The sequence below is a fragment of the Lagenorhynchus albirostris genome, chromosome 8, assembly GCF_949774975.1.
Source record: "Lagenorhynchus albirostris chromosome 8, mLagAlb1.1, whole genome shotgun sequence".
Classification (NCBI taxonomy): Eukaryota; Metazoa; Chordata; class Mammalia; order Artiodactyla; family Delphinidae; genus Lagenorhynchus; species Lagenorhynchus albirostris.
In genome coordinates, this window is record NC_083102.1 from 99,755,490 (window position 1) to 99,777,264 (window position 21,775).

At 40.5% G+C, this 21,775-nt stretch overlaps 1 long non-coding RNA gene across 7 annotated transcripts in view; it reads right to left on the reverse strand.

Moving 5' to 3' along the window:
• LOC132524905 (uncharacterized) overlaps positions 1–21,775 on the reverse strand; it is a 133,188-nt gene that overhangs the window by 12,711 nt on the left and 98,702 nt on the right. For 3 of the 7 annotated variants that reach the window (XR_009542094.1, XR_009542099.1, XR_009542095.1), the window contains one exon: positions 13,746–15,455. The exons of 2 other annotated variants lie outside the window; for them this stretch is intronic. This is a non-coding gene — a long non-coding RNA (uncharacterized LOC132524905). Of the gene's footprint in view, positions 1–13,745; positions 15,456–21,775 lie in introns of those variants that run through there. 2 more of the 7 variants (XR_009542098.1, XR_009542097.1) reach the window with 1 other exon arrangement.

Here is a 21,775-nt window from a genome sequence, read left to right on the forward strand (position 1 = left end):
CAACAGTGAGAGGCCCGTGTACCGCAAAAAAAAAAAAAAAGTATCATATACATGTACCACAATGTTCATTGCAGCACTATTTACAATAGCCAGGACATGGAAGCAACCTAAATGTCCATCGACAGATGAATGGATAAAGAAGATGTGGCACATATATACAATGGAATATTACTCAGCCATAAAAAGGAACAAAATTGAGTTATTTGTAGTGAGGTGGATGGACCTAGAGTCTGTCATACAGAGTGAACTAAGTCAGAAAGAGAAAAATATCGTATGCTAATGCATATATACAGAATCTAAAGAAATGGTACTGATGAACCTAGTGGCAGGGAAGGAATAAAGATGCAGACGTAGAGAATGGACTTGAGGACACACTGGGGGAAAGGAAAGCTGGGATGAAGTGAGAGAGTAGCATTGACATATATACACTACCAAATGTAAAATAGATAGCTAGTGGGAAGCTGCTGCATAGCACAGGGAGATCAGCTCAGTGCTTTGTGACCACCTAGAGGGGTGGGATAGGGAGGGTGGGAGGGAGGCTCAAGAGGGAGGGGATATGGGGATATATGTATACATATAGCTGATTCACTTTGTTCTACAGCAGAAAATAACACAGCTTTGTAAACTATCATACTACAATAAAGATGTAAAAAAATGTATCATAAACCTAAATATAAGACCTTAAATTCTAAAACTTTAAGAATGAAGCATATGCAAAAATCTTTAGAAGCTTAGGCTAGGCAAATATTGCTTAGATCTTGAGCATAATCATAAAATGAAAAATACTGATAAACTGGATTTTAACAAAATTTAAGCTATGCTTTCAAAACACACTGTTAATAAGATGAAAAGACATATTGGAAGAAAATCTTTAAAAACTTGATATAAGGTAAAAGAATTATACCCAGGATATATAAAGAATACTTACAATCCAATAATAAGAGATAAGCAACTCAATTTTTAAATGGGCAAAAATTGGACACTTCAGAGAAGAATGTATGTGGATGGCAAGTGAGCACATAGAAAGATGCTCCATGTTATTAGTTATCAGGGAAACGTAAGTTAAATCCACCACTACTATATACCTACTAGATGGCCTAAAATGGAAAATATTTTTTAACACTAATTCCTGGCAAGAATGTGGAGAAACTGGAACACCTGTACATTATCTGTCAGAAGTCAAAACAGTACAAATAGATTGGAAAGTATTTTAGCAGTTACTTTTGAAGTTAAACATACAGTTAACATATGACCCATCCCTACCCTAGGTATTTACTCAAGAGAAATGAAAACGTTTGCCTACACAAAGACCTGTCAGTGAATGTTTGCTTCCGCTTTATTCATAATAGCCCCAAACTGGAAACAGTCCAAATGTTTATCAACTAGTAAATGCATAAACAATTTGAGATACAACCGTCAATGTACTCAGTGATAATAATGAAGGAACTATGGATACATGCATCAGTAAGTTAAAAAACATTATGCTAATGGAAAGAAGCCAGACACAAAGGTTACATATTCTAGGATGGATACTGTATGATTATATTCATCTGACATTCTGGAAAAGGCACAATTATAGGGACATAAATGAAATCAGTGGTTTCCAGGGGCTGGGATGGGGAGAAGAGGGCTGACTGCAAAAGAGGCAGGAGGAGGCTTTTAAGTGTGATAGAAATGCTCTATATATTTGATTATGGGGGTGGTTACATGACTAAAATTTCATTTAGAAGCTATTGTTTATACATATTTTTTAGAAAAATTTTAAGTTTACAGAAAACTTGCAGAGTATGAAGAGTTGCCATATACCACATTATTAACATCTCATACTAGTGTGGTCCATTTGTTACAGTAATAAACTGATATTGAAACATTTTAATAAATAAAGTCTACACCTTTTTCAGATTTCCTTGGTTTTTATCTAATGTCCATTATATTTAGTTGTCATGTCTTCTCAAGCTCCTCTCGGCTCTGATAGTTTTAGAAGTTTTTCAAACAGATTAAAATTTTGTTTCTAATTTCAAAATTTTTGAGACATGATTTCTTTTAATAGAAATCATATATTTCTATTTTAATAGAAATCATACAATAAATAACAAGTAAAAATATGACATTATAAAATCATGACACACTAACAATTAAAAAACATCACTTTCATCTTTCAAATGAGCTGGTTTTGTAATATACTTACAAATTATCTGCTAGACAACATACTACTCACACAACAATGTATAATGTCATCAAATGCATAACTCATTTTCAATTTTAGAAGTTCAAGAAATACTTCAGTGTGAAATACTTGTGGCAAAGCGTGTATCTGTCTTGCATAAACACTTTCATTTTCTCTCTTCATGTCATAAATTATTGTGAAGATTATTCTTTGTCTTAAAGGTAATTTTTGTAAAAGTAATGCCGACTAAAAAAAAATTGCGCAGTGTCAGAGTTGTGAGTTAAGTTTTATTTGGGGCAAAATGAGGACTATAGCCCGGGAGACAGCATTTCAGTTTCTGGAGAAACTGCTCCAAAGAGGTAGGGGGAAGGTCAGTATATATCAATATGTGATTTTGGTGAAGGGGGAATATATGCAGTCAGCACAATTTTTTTTTTTTTTTTGCGGTACGCGGGCTTCTCGCTGTTGTGGCCTCTCCCGTTGTGGAGCACAGGCTCTGGACGTGCAGGCTCAGCGGCCGTGGCTCACGGGCCCAGCCGCTCCGCGGCATGTGGGATCTTCCCGGACCGGGGCACGAACCCATGTCCCTTGCATCGGCAGGCGGACTCTCAACCACTGTGCCACCAGGGAAGCCCACCTCCAGTGAACTTTTATTCAAAGCAACCATCTCCTGGTTCCTCCTAAAACCTAAAAAGCCTGACTTTCCCTTGGTCTCTTTGGACTTGCCTTTGGCTCCCTGTAGCTTGCATGTCCCGAATCGCAGTTCTCTGCAATTCCCAAATGAACTCATCTTGCCTTATTTAAAAAAAAACCAAAAAAAAAAAAACCAAAAAAAACAATGTTATTTCATTTTTAAGGTTGACACATTCAAATGTCTTTATTTGTTCAACATAAATATTTCCTGTCATTTGTCTTTAAAAGCAACCTTTTATGTAGCTGCTTAAAATACCATATTAATGAATAGTATGTTCTGTATGGCTGAATATTTAAGTTGTTTCTAATTATTCGTTACTATAAATAATGCTGTAATGAAGACCTTGGTACATAGATTTTGCCACATTCTTATTATCAGACTTTTCTCAGCTTACAGCTTAAGATTGGAGAAGTATCACCAAACTGCTCTCTATGGGACCTCAAAACATATCACCTTATAAGCCCCAAAGTACCTTTCCTGCATAGTTTCATTTCATCTGAACCAAGAGAATGAAATTACTGATTTCATGCTGGCTAACTCAAAGAGCTGTCTGCCCAGAAGGGAAGGTTGTCCAGCACCAAGACGTCTTTGTCCAGGCCAAAGTCAGCTCTGCAGTCCAGTCTGTGGTTCTGGTCAGCTCTAATATAGGTGCAAAAAAAATTACCTCACCAAACTGCAAGGAGCATTCAAACACAAAAAAAGTTCTAAGGTTAATTCATAGAGCTATATTTTTTACTAACAATATCATTTGATACCATGTAAAATATGTATTCCTATAAATAAGGAAAAACCAAAAATATAAACGTCTGTTTTCCTAGGGTGGAAGAATCATAAAACATTTGAAATAGTATAAAATATAACTTCTAATAAACACAATATATATTACCTTATGTGCTATTATTTCTTGGTAAATTAATTTTTTTCTTAATAGAAAGCTATATGATAATCTTCTGTTGCAACTACTGGTTGATGAATACCTCTGTCATCCAAGAGTAGCCTCTTAGTTTAAAGGAAACCACAAATTAACTTTTAATGATACATGGTTTATATTAAGGATACAGGCAAGCCTTATCTCCATACTGTAGTTCTAGCAGCTGTGTGTACAGAATCAATTAGTCATTTGTCAATGGTAGGACAATTAGGTCACTGCAGCTTCTAATTCAGTCCCTTTCCTGCTGTCAGAGCTTTGCTGTCCTCAAAATATTTGCAATAGACCTTGAAATCTACCTTATTTTACTTAAATACTGAAACCCAAGAGGCCTGAAGTTATCAGTAAACAAGAAAAGAGATTCCATCTTGTGACTGGAAGGAAGGTCCTGAGTCACGTTTGATGACTCACTCAAAGACTGTTTTGCATTCCCATCCACCCATCAGACGTATATAAAATGAACAGCATGCTTATGTTTGGCTCTCTCTCAGAATTTATCATGTTGAGTCTCTATCTGCCCTGTTCGCTGAAGAAAGCCATGTGGTGTGGGGAATGTGGGTGAAGCAATGAACTCAGAATCGAAAAGGTCTGGCGCTTGGCCTGTGAAGAGGAAGCTGGAAGATCTTGGTGAAAAACCTCACCTCATTGGCCCTCAATTATTTCACCCAGAAAACAAGCTAGTTATGCTAGATGGCCTCTAGGAGTGGGGGCCTTTTTAGGTTGACTAGCTTTTGTAAAGAATGACATTGATGAATTCACGATGTGGTCCCAACAGAAAAGCCGTCTTCCTACCGTCAGCACCTCAGCCAGCTCTGTCAAAAGTGTACGCCCTCTGCTCTGAAGTGAGCTGGGGGAAAGGGAGTGACAGGCTTATAATGGAACTACTGCAGAAACAGCCTGGCGTACAGGTCCCAACAACACAGGATTAATAACTATGTCCTTATATACAAAGGAAAGGGTTTGTTTGTCTGAAACACTGCCTTAATGGAATCTCTGTTTTCCTTTTGTATTAAAGATGGGAGAAACAAGCCTCAAAGATAAACCCAGAATAAATTTACTTCAAGAGTACATTTAAATACATTCAACTTGAAAGAAGAAAGAAGAAGGATTTGTCTTACTAGATACTGACACAGCATTAAAACACAGCAGAACTGGCAAAAGAACAGACAAATAGACCAAGGCGATTTAACAGAGACCTGGGAGAAAGGCATTTGTATAAATGGGAACTTAATATACCATAAATCAAATGGGGAAGAATGGACTGTTTCATAGATTCTATTGGGAAAACTGGCTCACTCTATGGAGAAAAACAAAACCGAATCATTCCTTGACACCAGGTGAATTAAAGACCCAAGTGCTAAAGGCAAAATTACAAAGTCAATAGAGAAAAATATAAAAGGATATTCTTTCAACTAGGGACAGGAAAAGTCTCCTTGAACAAAATTTTAAAAGGCATGCTCAAAGGCAAACATACTGGTGATGTTTTGACAGACAAATTAAAGATTTTCATTCCACGAAATGTAACTATGGGTAATTGAAACATGACAGAATTAGAAAAGTGTTTATGATATCTAAAAGTGACCTGCAACTTCTGGTTTCTAGTCCAACATATAAAGACGTTGGAAGTCAGAACTCCCATTCTCAGAACAAGAAAAAGAACTTAAACAAAAATCAACTTTTCTCAGATCTATCAGAGAACTGACCTCAGGGCAAACTAGCATGCCCCAAACTAGAGAGACAGCTGGGCAGATACAGAGAATCACAGCTTACTGGGAGCAAAGCTGCTGTTGGAAAGAGCAGCTGGAAGATGGGAGCTTAAGCCTGGGCCAGCTTGCAAGATAAGAACTCCTGGAGACCCAGCTTTAATTTTACCTCCAGAAGCCCTACCAGGTTCTCAGGGTAAAGATAGGAGAAAAAACCCTCATGCTTCTTGGTGGGGAGAGGAAACATTACCATTTTGATACACACCCAGGGCATTCCATTCTCCTTAACAAAGACCTGCCCTCAAGAAAAACTATTTTGACAGAGTCTAAGCAACTTGGGTTTTACCACAGCCTTAACCAAGGGGGACTGCGGGGGAGGGAAATACCCAACTCCAGCCTTCTCCAGCCTTCCACATCGGGATGGAATATACCCAATTCTACCTGTTTCTAGCCTTCCTGTCTTACTTAAGGTCTTAAGGGTGGGGAGGTGGCAGGAAACTGAGAGTCACTTGTGGAGGTCACAGCCCAGGAGCACTGACTCACAAAAAGACCGAGATGGGATAATAGAATTCTAGAATGCTTTCCCCCCTCCACACACCACACCAGGTGGCCACATCAGTAGCTCTCTGGTGTAATAATGGGAGTTTACAACTGAACTGGCTGCGAGGCTCAGCCTCTAGGAGGAGTATCTAGGAAAACACAAAGAATACAGGTGAGCAGCTTTTTTGCTAAAAATTCTCAGAGAAGATTTAAGTTTCTGACCTCTACAAACATTAAACACAGCCTACCTCCTACCCAGATAAATATAAAACCTTATATTATATATAAATATAAACATAAAGGCCTGTTAACCTTAGTTCTTTTACCCAGCTATTTTCATGTCCAGCTTTCAACAAAAAATTACACAGCTTGATAAAAGAAAAAATACAATCCAAAGAGGCAAAGAAAGAATTCCAGACTCAGATATGGCAGGGATAGGGATTTTGGAATAGTCAGACTGAGAATTTAAAATAACTATGATTAATATGCTAAGAACTCTGGTGGGAAAATCGTCCACATACAAGAATCGGTGAGCAATGTAATTAGAGAACATGTAAACTTTTAGAAAGAATTAAAAGGAAATATGAGAATTAGAAACTCTGAAGCAAAAATAAAGACTGCCTTTCATGGGCTCACCAGCAGCCGGACACATCTGAGGAAAGAATCAGTGCAATAGAAACTTCCCAGGGGACTTCCCTGGTGGCGCAGTGGTTAAGAATCCGCCTGCCAATACAGGGGACACGGGTTCAAGCCCTGGTCCGGGAAGATCCCACATGCCGTGGAGCAACTAAGCCTGTGTGCCACAACTACTAAGCCTGCTTGCCACAACTACTGAGGCTGTGCTCTAGAGCCCGCGAGCCACAACTACTGAGCCCGCATGCCACAACTACTGAAGCCCGTGTGCCTAGAGCCCATGCTCCACAACAAAGAGAAGCCACCTCAATGAGAAGCCCGTGCACCGCAACGAAGAGTAGCCCCCGCTTGCCACAACTAGAGTAAGCCCGCACACAGCAACGAAGATCTAATGCAGCCAAGTAATAATAATAATAATTAATTAATTAATTAAGAAAAAAAAAGAAACTTCCCAAATGGGAAAACAAAGAGAGAGAGAGAGAGAAAAAAAAACCCCACACATCAGAATATCCAAGGACTGTGGGATAATTATAAAAGGTGTAAAGGTGATACACAATTGCTATCTAGAATGCAAAAGAAAATACTGCCAATCAGTAAAAACAGCAATAATAATAAAACATTAATCTCTATTTTCAAGAAACCAGTAAATTCTAGAAACTAGAAAGAGAAGAGGAAAACAAAGCCAAGCTAGGATACGAAGAGATGCTTAAACTCATTCAAAATCATTAAAACAGAAATTTTTAAAAAATGAGGTATCACTTAATACTTCTAGATTGGCAAAAATTAGAATGCTGCATAATGCCAAGTGTTGGCAGAGATGTGAGGGTTTGGGAGTGTCCATGCACAAGTGAGTGGAGGGTAGACTGGTAGCCACCTTGGGGCCATCTGCTACGTCAGGTGAAGAATGTGTATGGTAGGTATACTATGCACCTACCTATACATTCTAAAGAAATTACTGCAAAGGATACAGGGGAGGTGTGTGCAGAGTTCACTGTGAGAGTGAAACAAGAAGGAAGAGGGCAGGACACAACCTTTAAAAGAACAACGTGGCCTTGGATATGACATAAACTGGTTAGAACCAACTAGGTCCAAGATGGCAGAAAATTCAACTTCCAGTGGACCTTGAGCCTTGTTATACACTCATTGTAATGGATTAACATATGCTAAATAACACACCCACAGGCGTCATGACAGGCCAGAAAGTGTGCGGTGGCCCAATTCCTGGAAGTCCCTGCCTCTTCCCCGAAATAGTTGGAATAATCCTCCCACTCATTAGCCTATGAAATTACCAAGCCCATAAAAACTAACCACACCATATTTTGGGGCCTCTTGCCTTCTGAGATGGCCCACACTCTGTCTCTGGAGTGTGTACCTCTCTAAATAAATCCACTTCTGGGGCTTCCCTGGTGGCGCAGTGGTTGAGAGTCCACCTGCCGATGCAGGGGACATGGGTTCATGCCCCGGTCCGAGAAGATCCCACGTGCCGTGGAGTGGCTGGGCCCATGAGCCATGGTCGCTGAGCCTGAGCATCCGGAGCCTGTGCTCTGCAACGGGAGAGGCCAAAACAGTGAGAGGCCCGTGTACCGCAAAAAAAAAAAAAAAAAAAAATCCACTTCTTACCTATCACTTGTCTCTCACTGAATTCTTTCTGTGCATAAAGAGCCTGAACTTCAATAGGTCCTCAGACCAAGTGTGTGATTTTAATTAAAAGACAGTGGGTTCAGGTCCTAATCTGAGTTTTGGCTGGGTTCGAGTCCCAGCCCATGAATTGAAGTCCCAATCTGAGTTGTGGGGTTTCAATAGTAGGAAGTAGGAGTCAACCTGGATGGCATCACCAAAAAATAGATGGGAAAATTGCTGTCTATACCATGCAGAGTCACGTGTGAAACACAGTGAAATATAGTACAGTACTGCTTACCTCAAAAATCACGAGCCCTCGAAAATACATGTCTTGAAAGAATATGAACAAATGAAAATGTATATGTTAAATAAATTAGAATGGTTGATCATGGGGAAGGTGGGAGCTGGCAAGTGGCAGTGGAGGATGGAGATAAAAGAAAATTCAAAAGACACAAGAGAAGAGGACATTCAAGGATCAATGATGGTAATGTGGCCTAAGATGAACTCTCATCCCTCTGCATCTGTGTTAAGGAGAAAAAAAAGCTAACAAAAAGTTCATGATCAGAACTTCCCTGATGGTGGTTAAGAATCCGCCTGCCAATGCAGGGGATACGGTTCGAGCCCTGGTCCAGAAAGATCACACATGCTGTGGAGCAGCTAAGCCCATGCGCCACAACTACTGAGCCTGCACTCTAGAGCCCACGAGCCACAACTACTGAGCCTGTGAGCCACAACTACTGAAGCCCACGTGCCTAGAGCCCATGCTCCGGAACAAGAGAAGCCACTGCAATGAGAAGCCCGCGCACCACAAGGAAGAGTTGCCCCTGCTCAACACAACTAGAGAAAGCCTGTGTGCAGCAACGAAGACCCAATGCAGCCAAAAATAAATAAATAAATAAATAAAATTTATTTTTTAAAAAAGTTCATGATCAAGGCCATTGAGCATATGGAAAGACTGTGCAAGTGACGGGGTCCCCGTGGTCTGGAAGGGAGCTTGACTGACTATGTGTGGCAATTCATCCCCCCCCACCTACCTTTTTCTTAATGGGCCAAACTTACAGTGGCCATTTAGGGAAAAGGAAAAGATTAACATTCTCTAAGATTCAGCTATTAAAGCGACTTACTTCAGCGCTATCCAAACTCCAAACATATATTTCCAAGAACCTACTGCCTGTTGTCACATGGATGTCCTGAAGGAACTTCTGATTCAAAAATCAGACACTTTCTCAGCTCTCCTGAAGCCTCTCTTCCCCTGTGCACTGGGGGTGTGCCGCTACCATTGACTCACAACTCTTCCCACTGACCACAATCTCCCACTGCAGGTCACTGAAATCCACCCCTCCTGTACCCTCACTGCCCCGCGCTGTCACTGAGTTAGTCCTCAGAGACTCTTCTCTGGATAATTACAACGCATCCCTGTAGGCTTCCTTCCCACACTGTATAAACCAGATCTGCTCATTTCTGCTCCCTGGTTAAAAGCCCTCACTGGGACTCCACTGCCTATGGGTTAGGAGACTCTATGACAGGATTCTATCCCACCTCCATCAGTGCCTCAGTCAGATACAGGCTGGAGTGCTAGGTTCTGCTGTGCTCACAAATCTTAATGGGTGATAGAAACGAAGGTTTATTTCTCACTCATGCTACGTGTCCTTCAAGAGACAGCTGCTGCTCTGATTCATGTCATCTTCATTCTGGAATGCAGGCTGATGGGGCCGCCTCTCGAGATCCTTTCTGGTCAGAGAAAATAGAGAGCAGGGCGAACACACCAGCCAGGCTACTAAAGCTTCCCCCAGAAGTGCCTGGAGCCATTCCTGTTCGCATTCCATGTGGTCAAGTCTGGCATTAGTGAGATAGGGAAGTACACCCAGTGCTCTAGGGAGGGACTGCAGATATTCGAGATAAACAGTAAGAGCCCATCACACATAGGTGAGTTCCTTTTGATTGGAATCTCTGCCTGGTGCATGCCCAGACATTCTTTAAGGCATATCTTAACTTTTACTTCCTCTGCATTTATATCTCTGACTTTGCGGGTAGAGCTTATTGTTCCTGTAGCATTTGGGACGTGCCTCTACACTCACACGTTCATGTTCTGTGGTAATTGCATATTTCCGTGTTTGTCTTCTCACTAGATTTTGAACTATGTAAATGTAAGGATGCAGTCTTTACCATTTTGGTGTTTGGAGCATGTGTACTTTCTTGTGTGCTGAGTGTGGCACTGGGTGCTTAGTTGCTTGATAATTGATTGCTGACTTCATATTTATTGACCATTGTGGTGGCCATGAGACTGTATCTGACAGACCAGCTACAGAACGCGTAACTGACCCAAGGGCTTTAGCTGCCACGCTCTGAAATTTACTGCTGAGTTTTCACAGATGCATACCTCCCATGCACACCTCCCAGCCCATGACTTAGTGCAGGCCGGTTCCTGGGAGATGCTGGACCCCTCTACTGGCCGACGTTGTCTCTAGGACTCCCCAGCAGCCTGACAAAACTTGCAAGTACAGCACAGCACTCTGGGACGCTTCTACCCCTCCCCCCCTTCTCCTTCACTTTGAGTAAGACTTGCGTCATGTCTGCCCACACTCCCAGCCGCCCCGCCCCCTCCCTACATTCTCTCACAGGTGTTTCCCCATCATAACATTCTTGCACGTTTCATCCCTTCTTGGCATCTGCTTCTTAGAGGACTTAGACTAACATAAGAAACTTTCATTGTTATAGTCACTAGCGGCAGAATATGATTAAGCTTCTTTGCCAGCTTTAAAGAGAGAAATGCAACAGTTAAAATCAGGAAATTGCTTCCTGGCAGAGGTGGATGTGAATCAGGCTTTGTAAGTGGGTTTGCCTGTGGTGTTGCGGGGGGGAGGTCCGTGGGGGGAGGAGGAAGTGGGGTGGGAAAGGGACTCCTCCCCAGGGACATCCCTTCTCATCCCTGCACAACGTGGTGAGTTTGCTTTTGAAATCTCCAGACTCAGGTTTCTTTTAAATATTGCGGAAAGATTCTTCCAGTACACATTAACTTCTTTTCTTTTCTCTATTTTCCTTTGAGTTATTTATTCTGTTTCTTTTGTGCGGCTTTCTCCTCTGGGGAGGCTGATTATTCACAATTTGGCTTTGCGACTCTCTCTAATACCTTGGTCAGCACTTTCATTCCTTGCCTCCATGTCCTGGGATCACTTCTCAGATTCCTTCCCCATGTCAACAGTAGGACGGTCTGCAGCATCAGATTTGCTGTTCTGTCTCCAACAAACATTTCAGTTTGGCTCTCTTGTGATTTTGGTTTCCATGCAGTCTCTTCTTGCCTCAGCTCAAGTTTCTGTTTTTTTAAGACTATGGAACAAATATATTTTAAAATGTTCTCCTGTTTCCTGCAGCAAATCTATTTCAGGGAAAGTTTTCCATTCAAGTCCTGAGGCATTGTTCCCCCTCTCTAATGTGGCAGATCTGTCCGTATTGGCTTGCTCTGTGTTGTCCTGCCTTGCTAAGAACGGGGTCTGTAGCTCTGGACCTTGGCTGGATGCAGACAGGAGTCTGTGAAAATCCCCAGGATGAAGTTCTCTTGTTCACAGACGGTAGTGCGGGAAGCCAGCTGGGAAGAGACATGTGAGAAGTCACGTGATGAGATGGGTCCAGCACCACGGGTTAGGAAGGGGGTGTATCCGGTTATGAGCCTCTGGGACAGAAACCAGATGGAAGAGCAACAGAAAATGGGCAGCGGAGCCTGGAGAGTTCCCTGGAGCCAAGGAGTTTGTCAACAGTGACTTTTCACGGAGGGCTGGCAGCCCTGGCAGGGGCAGGAAGGAAGCTATTAGAAATACCAGTCTTGTCTAGACATGCATGTTGATTATTTAGGTTTATTTATCCGAGAATGAAGAGAAACTCTTCCAGACCTTTTTTTTTTTTTTTTTTTTTTTAACAGTCGTCATACACTGAATCTCCTTAGCGCCCTCGGAGAGTACTTGGATGTGGCTGAGACTCTAGCAAGTATTAACCACGTGTCTAAGGATCCCTTAAGGCGTGCAAGCAGGTCCACTCAGGTCTGAGGGAGGGAGGGCACTGCAGTTGGGCTGTGGTCCAGAGAGACAGAGGCAGGGGAACATTATCCAGGCCGTGTCCAGGCTTTAGAACTCCACCAGGAGCCTAAGCTCCGCCATCCGCCCCCAGCTACACAAAGGCAAGGGCGAGCTTTGCAGAATTGCCCTGCACCCTTTTCCCCACTTGCCTCCCGCCCCCTCCGCCTCCTCTGTTAGTTCAGCTCCAATAATGTCCACGTGGGTCTCTCTTTAGACCCACTGTCTAGTTCTCAGATTGCTTCAGCTCGGTTCTGCTCTTTTAAGAATTTTCCTACATTTATATTGATGGCAGGGTTTTTACGACAGTAGTTTGAGGAGACAAAAAGAAGCCCCAAGGGGCGTGGACTGGGCCCTGGTTGCCTGCTTCCCAGGGCGGGAGCTGGGGTCGGAGGGACGGGCTTGGTCAGGGCTCCGCCTTCTTCCGAATCGGGCTGCTTTGGCTCATGGAGCAAAGCATGTGTTATCCATTAATTGTGTTTTTAAATCTGGTCCCAGTGATGATTTATTTAGTAAAATGGCCTCCGATTTTTGGTATGTGTTGACTATTATCCTTAATTTTCAATACTGATGCAGACCTTTTCCTATTTGTTTTCATGAATATTTTAATGGAAATTGAGTGACACCTTTTACTTCTGTTTCTTAGGTTTTTTTTTTAATGATAACTAAGAAACAAATCTACTGCTTTTGAATTTGGTTTCTCTGAGTGCATTTTTCAAAGAACTCTCAGTGCTTTGTACAATTATATTAGAAATTATTTGAAGGCAAGTGTTGAATCCTGGGCAGCTGACGACTAGTGGAAACACTTCTCGTTATATTAGGCGACCTAATTCTAATCTTTGTTGTAAGACTCTTAACTCTTAGTTTTCTCAGGTAAAGGGTGAAAGGTATGGGATAAAGGGTTTAAATTTCATCTTTTAAGTTTCTCTATCAGACTGGCTGTCAAAGCAACAAAAAGTTAGAGAATATATTTGAAATAAAATTATGTAATATTCTATTTTTATTATACCTCAAGAAGAAAAAGACCACAGTCCTGTGTACTGATTCTCAAAGTGTGTTCCAGGGAAACTGGGAGAGTCAGGGAATCCTCTGAATCCCCTTCAGAGGGTCCACAAGGTGAGAATAACTTTCGTAATAGCACTACGATGTTGTTGGTCTTTTTCCCTCTCATTTTCTCATGAGTGTATGATGGAGTTTTTCAAAGTCTGCATGATGTGTGATATCACAACAGATTGGTGTAAAAGCAGATAAAAGAATCCAGCTCTCTTCTATTAAGCAAGACATTAAAGAGACTTGCAAAATTATGAAACACTACTCTTCTCACTAAATTTTTTTGTTAAAAATATAGCTTTTAAAAATAAAAATATGTTTTTTATTTTAAAGTGTAGTTGATTTATTATTGATATTTTTAATGAATTAAGTTTATAAAGTTATGTTTTTCTTTTAAATACCAAAAATACTGATAGACATAACCTACAAAAGTATAGGCTCTTTGGAGTCCTCAATAATTTTTGAGAGTGAGAAGGAGTCTTAAGACCAAAAACTTTGAGGACCACTGACCAAAGCGTCAGTCTTAGTATTAAATAGCAGATAGTTACGCAGCCTCCACCCCTTCTAAAAGACCAAAGGCCAATTCATTCCCATGTTTTAAAAATTAATGTTCATCAGACATCATTTTTCAAAACTAGTTGTTTATAATAACTAAGAGGGAGATGTCTTGTCTTTCAGATAGTTCTCAGGCTCTCTACATGATTTTTAAAAATTGTGTTTACTTCCACAAATAGTTGTTATTTATTGAGCCGTTATTTTATATTGAACATTTTACGTGTGCGAACTCATTTAATCGTCATGACAACAGTCATGAAGCAGGCATCACAGCTTTCACTATTTTATATGTGAGAGAACTGAGGATTAGATGCCAAAGTGCCTTGTCCAAGGTCACTGGGCTGGGAAATGGTGCAACCGGGATTCTAACGAAGACCTAGTGGGCTTCAGAGCCAGGGCCCATTTCTACCATTGTATCTTACCTCCTTTAAAGCCAAAAATGCTGATTCTTAATGCCAGTTCATTTTCTATGATCATCATTCGCCTTTAGACCAATGCCTCGTGCAAATATTGATTAAAGTGAATGTTCATGTTCAATCATAGAAGCGTGGTTTGGCTATTGGCATTAAAGCATTCATTCACCCACTTGTTCCTTCAATAAACATCTACTGAGTGCCTTGCTTAGAGCTGACATTCTAATCAGGTGATGTAGATAATAGACAGTGAACAAGAAATAGTAAAATAGGTAAATTATGTAGGATGTTGGAGGATCTCAATTCTATGGAAACAGCGAGGCAGGCTGAAGGGGCTTTTATGTGTGAGGGTAGAGGTGGTGAGGTGACGTTGGCATGTTTTAACGACAGCGAGAAGCTAGTGGGCTGGATTGGAGTAAGCGAGGAGGCGGGTGGGAGGACATAAAGAAAGAGGTGTCACAGGGAACCAGATGACCTGCAGTTCTCTGAGTGAGATAACAGTGGGGTTTTGAGAAAGGGAATTTACACTTTCTAAATGGAATTACATGTTCTAAGGCTCATTCTGGCTTGCAAGTTGAGAATAACACAAGGGTAGAAATCTGGAAGACAGTCTGGGGGCTATCGCTGAAGTCCAGGTGCTGTGGACCAAGATTCGGGTTCAGAGCCAGGGGTTTGATTTTAGAAGTGGTGAGAAGTGGCTGCATACTGGATATGTATTAAAGGTAGAGCCATGGCACCAAGTTTCACCAAGGGATAATTCCAGGTATCATAGAGCAATTGCTTACGACTAAATCATCCTTGTTTTATGTCACCCACCCTAAAGTAAAAGTGAAATGTCTCCTTTCCACTTGCATTGTCTTACTTTCAGAAGTGCTCTGCTTGGAATCATTTAAAAGTAGCTAGTCTGGGCTTCCCTGGCGGCGCAGTAGTTGAGAGTCCGCCTGCCGATGCAGGGGACACGGGTTTGTGCCCCGGTCCAGGAGGATCCCACATGCCGCGGAGTGGCTGGGCCTGTGAGCCATGGCCGCTGAGCCTGCGCGTCCGGAGCCTGTGCTCTGAGGCCACAACAGTGAGAGGCCCGCGTACTGCAAAACAAAACAAAACAAAACAAAAAAAAACAGCTAGTCTGAAAGCAATAGGAACCGGTAAATAGCTTTCAATGAGTCATCACTACATTATTCATGGATTAAAACGTATGTGTGGCTTAGGACAACTTAGCTAGATAGTAAATGACTACATACATGTGATTGCCAACTGACCTAGGAAACATTTCAGTCTGATAAAGCACTTTTCCTAGGACTTAAAATTGAGGTGTCAGCAATTCTTACATCTACTCAAATCCAAGTGAAGTTGTTAGCCCTGTCTAGAGGAACGTCTATTGCTCAATGTCAAAGGCAGTAAATACATAATTTAATTGTCCATCTTTGCTCTGAATGTTTTTAAAGGAGAGCTCCATGTATATTTGAATTAATTAATGAGCATCTCACTTGAAGAGAGGACCTATAGTATGAAAAGTAATATTTAGAATTCCAGGAATTAAACCACTAGGATTTGAATCCTTATACCATTACTGGTTATGACCTTCAGCAAATTACTTAACCTCTGTCTCGATTTCTTCTTCTGAGAAATGGAGGTGCTAAACTACTACTACTACTACTACTACTACTACTACTACTACTACTACTACTACTAACCACGCCCTCACTAAGGTCGAGCGAGTTTGTCCCTGTACAGTATTGGTGTAGAGCATGGTAATAGTAAATGCTCAGTAAGTGCTATTGTTATTATAAGGTCACACTGGAAGTTTCAAGGAAAGCATGCTCATTAATGCACAATGTAACATTAATGAAGTAATGAGTCAATTACTTCTTCCTTCAGTTACTATTAGTGCCCTAAGCTGAAAGGACCAAGCCGCCCAGCCACATTTTAGTAGTTACAATTCATTTATTAATATCTGAAAAATTTCCCCATCACCGAGACTATTTTACACATATATTGGAGAAAAAGTACTATTGCAGTCATAACTCTAGTGAGTGTCAAAACAAGTATTTCTTCCATAGGGGGAAAAACTCTTTAGGGAACCTAGTTAATAGAAAAAAAATACAAGAAATTTGCAGAGGCCCATAATTTCCTACGTCATTCTTTTCTACCTAGTTCCACATTTGCTTCCCCTTTGAAAATACTCTTTCCTCAAACCTTGTCAGCTCAAAGTAATATTTCTAGAGAAAACAAATCTTTACAAAGCAAATACAGACTCCTCTTCATATTAGAATTAGTTGTAAATTTTTTAAAGTTTTTTTCTGGTTGCATAAATATTGTTCACCCCAAACCACAGAGAAAACTCTTAATGAGACCACACGTTTACATATGGTTAAAAATTTTAAATTCCCTGGAAATTCTGAAGTATATATATAACTGTGTTTCTGCTGTAAATATCTAGATATAACACAACATACTTTGACATACTTATATATAAGATGTCATTATATATCTAGCAATATTATTGAAATTATTCTTGAATAATAAAAAAAGGAAAATAGCTAAACAAAAACAAAAATGACGGTTATGAATGATTAATACACTCATATGGGGCCAAAGAAAATTGCAGCACAGTAAAATCGTGATCAGGAAAGAAAACACACCCATCCTAGGAGACCCGCTGTAATGCAGAACATCACGGTGGAGATCTTCTTTTAATTACTGGTGGTGCCATGAGCCAAAAGATTCCAAGTTTGTTTGAACAAAGCCACAGATGAACTGCTGTTGGGAATTAATTTCAGGCCCTTCAAAAGCCAGGAATTCTGTCTCACGCAGGGTGTGGGATTTTGAAGGCATATTTTGTAGTGTGGGAATGGCTGTACACCGAGAAAGGAAATGGGAATAAGTAAAGTGCTGTTGTCTGTCCCGTGCACGGACGGCAACTCAGCACCCGCTGCTCTTACACATCAGTCACACACAGCATCCTGTTCTTTACATACCTGTCTCTATTAGATGATTAGCCCGCCTCACCAAATGGATTTGAGTTTTAAAATGCAGTAAGTCTTAAGTCAACTCAGTGGCAGCAACCAGGCTTTTTATGTCATCCCAGCCTTGCAGGCAGCCTTGGTTCCTCATTCATCTTGTTGCAGCCAAGCTCTTCTCATTGTGAAAGACCAGCAATTTGAGAGAGGGACGCGCAAACAGTATTGCTTTTGCTAGATGGTTATCTTTTGAGAAAGTCAGTCTCATTTCCAAGAATAGCCATTTCCCTCTTCCTGCAGGGAAGCCTGAGACCCTCCTGGTGCCCTTTAAGTTTTGGCAGACATCCTGGTTTGCTTTGAATCCCCAGTACACTTAGGAAATGGAGAAAAGAGAGTTGAAAGTGTTTCTGTTAAGGCTTCAGCAGACAAAAGCCAAAGACTCCCAAGACCTTGTCCTGCAGCCCTCCGGTGGGTGTGACGTGCAAATCTCAGTGTGAATGACTGATTTGCAACGGTTATAATTTGAAATCCTGAAAATGCATAGCATGTGTATGACAGATAAAAAACTATTTTTAAATGGAGTGAAAACTAATTGAGATATTCTAAATGATCATGCATTAGTATACTAGTGACTTTATTTTTTTCCTCTATAGAAATTCTTAGACATTGCAAGTATCTAGGAGAGAATTCGTGGTGTTTCCCCCAAACCAACGTCCTTTTCATGTGGAGTATCATGAAGGATTAATGCCCAAGGAATATTCTTTGGGAAACACTGTTATCAGAATTCATAATGAATACCAATGCAGAAATGCACCTCTAAGTTAATCTTTCAAGAAATTAGATATCTCCAGGAGAAGCAGTCAAAGCAAGACGTATAACAAAGCATTGGGTTAACTGTGCAAAAAACTCACTTAAAATATCTCTTTCCCTTATGATTCTCTAGAGAACTCAATCCACATGTCTGCCAATTTTATGTTAAGTCCTTCCTCTAAAATCACAAACTTTGTATCTTTTTATCCTGAGTTAAGGTGAAAAGTAAAATATTATTGGATGATGGAAGATTGCGCTTCTCAAGGTGTCTCCACCACACTAAGTCCATTAAAATGCTAAGTAAAATATTTGAAGGCACATCTTCAATGATAACATAAAAGCACAAAATAGAAATATCAACATGAAGAAGCAAAATCAAGAATGCAGAAAACGCCATTGTGAACCAGGCTCCTCTTCCTGTCACCTCGCGTCTATACAGACGTTCTTAAATTTATTCTTGTTATCTCTTGGAGTATTAATTTATAAACTTGAAGTACTAATGATTTTTATTTTGTTTTCCCCACTTTTGTTTTATTTCAGTTGTTTCAATGAACATGCATTTTGTGTAATTGTATGTAGATTGTATTTCTAAGCAACATCATATAAAATGTATATCGTAACAATTTTGTATATCTCAGTTAGATACCATATAATATACCAAAAGGTAAATAGTAGTTCTCTGTATGGTGGGGATATGATTCCATTAAAAAAATTTTTTTGCCATTTTTTTCATATTTTATACATTTGTTTATATTAAATTTTTAACAGGAAAACATATTTTAACTTTTAAATATGTCACAATCATTGTGTGCATGGGCTGTGAAGCCCAGATCACTGGGGTTTGAATCTTGGCTTCTCCACTTCCTTCCTGTGTGATCCTGGGTAAGTTACTTAACCCTTCTGTATCTCAGTTTTAACATCTGTAAAATGAGGGAAAATAATAGAATCTATTTCCATAGGCTAGTGTTTGGGATAGATGAATCAATGTGTTGAAAGTATCCAGAACATGGTCTGTAGTATGAAAATGTTAGCTATGACAGAATTATTATTATTATTTTAAAAATTTTATTGAAGTATAGTTGATATACAATATTATATGTTATAGTGGTTCACAATTTTTAAAGGTTACACTCCATTTATAGTTATTATAAAATATTGGCTATATTCCCTGTGTTGTACAATACATCCTTATTTTATACATAATAGTTTGTACTATATTGCCCCTCCCCGCTTCTTCTCCCCAGTGGTAACCACTAGTTTGTTCTCTGTATCTGTGAGTCTGCTTCTTTTTTGTCATATTCACTAGTTTGTTGTATTTTTCAGATTCCTCATATAAGTGATAGCATACACTATTTGTCTTTCTCTGTCTGATTTATTTCACTTAGCATAATACCCTCCAAGGTTATCCATGCTGTTGCAAATGGCAACATTTTATTATTTTTTATGGCTGAGTAGTATTCCATTGTATATATATACCACTTCTTCTTTATCCATTCATCTGTTGAGGGACAGTCAGGTTGCTTCCATATCTTGGCAATTATGAATAATGCTGATATGAACATTGGAGGGCATGTATCTTTTTGAGTTAGTGCTTTTGTTTCTTTTGGATATATACCCAGGAGTGGAATTGCTGGGTCATATGGTAGTTCTATTTTTATTTTTTTGAGAAACCACCACACTTTTTTCCACAGTGGCTATACCAATTTACATTCCCACCGATAATGTGCAAGTGTTCCCTTTTCTCCACATTCTTGCCAATATTTGTTATTTGTCTTTTTGCTGATAGCCATTCTGACAGGGGTGAGGGGATGTCTCATTGTGGTTTTGATTTCCATTTCCCTGATGATTAGCAATGTTGAGCATCTTTTCATGTGCCAGTTGGCCATATGCATGTCCTCTTTGGAAAAATGTCTATTCAGGTCTTCTACCCATTTTTGGATCAGGTTGTTTGTTTCTTTGATGTTGAGTTGTATGAGATGTTTATATATGTTGGATATTAACCCCTTATCAGAGATGTCATTTGCAAATATTTTCTCCCATTCTGTAGGTTGTCTTTTCATTTCATTGATGGTTTCCTTTGCTGTGCAAAAGTTTTTAGGTTTTATTAGGTCCCATCTGTTGTTTCTTTTTCTTAAATCTCCTTTACTTTAAGAGAGAGATCCAAAAAAATATTGCTACCATTTGTCAGAAAGTGTGCTGCCTATGTTTTTCTCTAGGAGGTTTATGGTTTCTGGTCTTACATTTAGGTCTTTAATCCATTTTGAGTTTATTTTTGTATGTGGTGTTAGAGAATGCTCTAGTTTCATTCTTTTACTAGAATGTAGCTGTCCAGTTTTCCCAGCACCACTTGTTCAAGAGACTGCCTTTTCTCCATTTTATATTCTTGCCTCCTGTGTTGTAGATTAATTGACCATAAGTGTGTGGGTTTATTTCTGGGTCCTCTATTCTGTTTTATTGATCTACGTGTCTGTCTGTCTTTGTGCCATACTATACGGTTTGTTTTGTGTGTGTGTGTGGTACGCAGGCCTCTCACTGCTGCGGCCTCTCCCGCTGCAGAGCACAGGCTCTGGACACGCAGGCTCAGTGTCCATGGCCCACGGGCCCAGCCACTCCGCGGCATGTGGGATCTTCCCATATGGGGGCACAAGCCCTTGTCCCCTGCATCGGCAGGCAGACTCTCAACCACTGCGCCACCCTTGTCCCCTGCATCGGCAGGCAGACTCTCAACCACTGCGTCACTGCGCCACCAGGGAAGCCCTATACTTATACTTATATAGCCCTATATTATAGGGAAGCCCTATACACCAGGGAAGCCTAATATGTTTTGATTACTGTAGCTTTGTAATATAGTCTGAAGCCAGGGAGCATGATTTCTTCAGCTCTGTTCTTCTTTCTCAAGATTGTTTTGGCTATTCAGGATCTTTTGTGTTTCCAAACAAATTTTGTTTTTTTGTTTTTTTTTTTCTGCAGTATGTGGGCCTCTCACTGTTGTGGCCTCTCCCGTTGTAGAGCACAGGCTCCGGATGCACAGGCCCAGCGGCCATGGCTCATGGGCCCAGCCGCTCTGCAGCATGTGGGATCTTCCCAGACCGGGGCACGAACCCGTGTCCCCTGCATCGGCAGGCGGACTCTCAACCACTACACCACCAGGGAAGCCCTCCAAACAAATTTTAAAATTATTTGTTCTAGTTCTAAGAAAAATGCTATTGGTATTTTGATAGGGATTGCATTGAATCTGTAGTTATAAGGAATCTGCAGTTACATATAATATCAAATTTTAGAGTTACCACAATTTCAAGCTCATGAAGCACTTGGAAAATTCCTTGCTTCACCTCCTAATTTAGAAATTACTTCCTGCAGAAAACTGTCCAGACTCCCTGAGTTTGGATCAGGTATCCCCTCTTCCCTGTGGTCCTACAGCTTCCTGATGGGGCACAGATCAATTCATTGCAGTTGCCTCCTCGATGGCCTGTGACACTCTGTGACTGTAAGGTCCAGGAGCCCTGGTCATGATTCTTGGTCCCCACTTGGTTGCATCTAGCATTGTGTAATAATATTTGTTAAATAAAGGGATGCCTTTAACTTCACCTTTAGAAATGAGTTTTCTGTCTCTGCCTTAGTAATTCTTAAACACT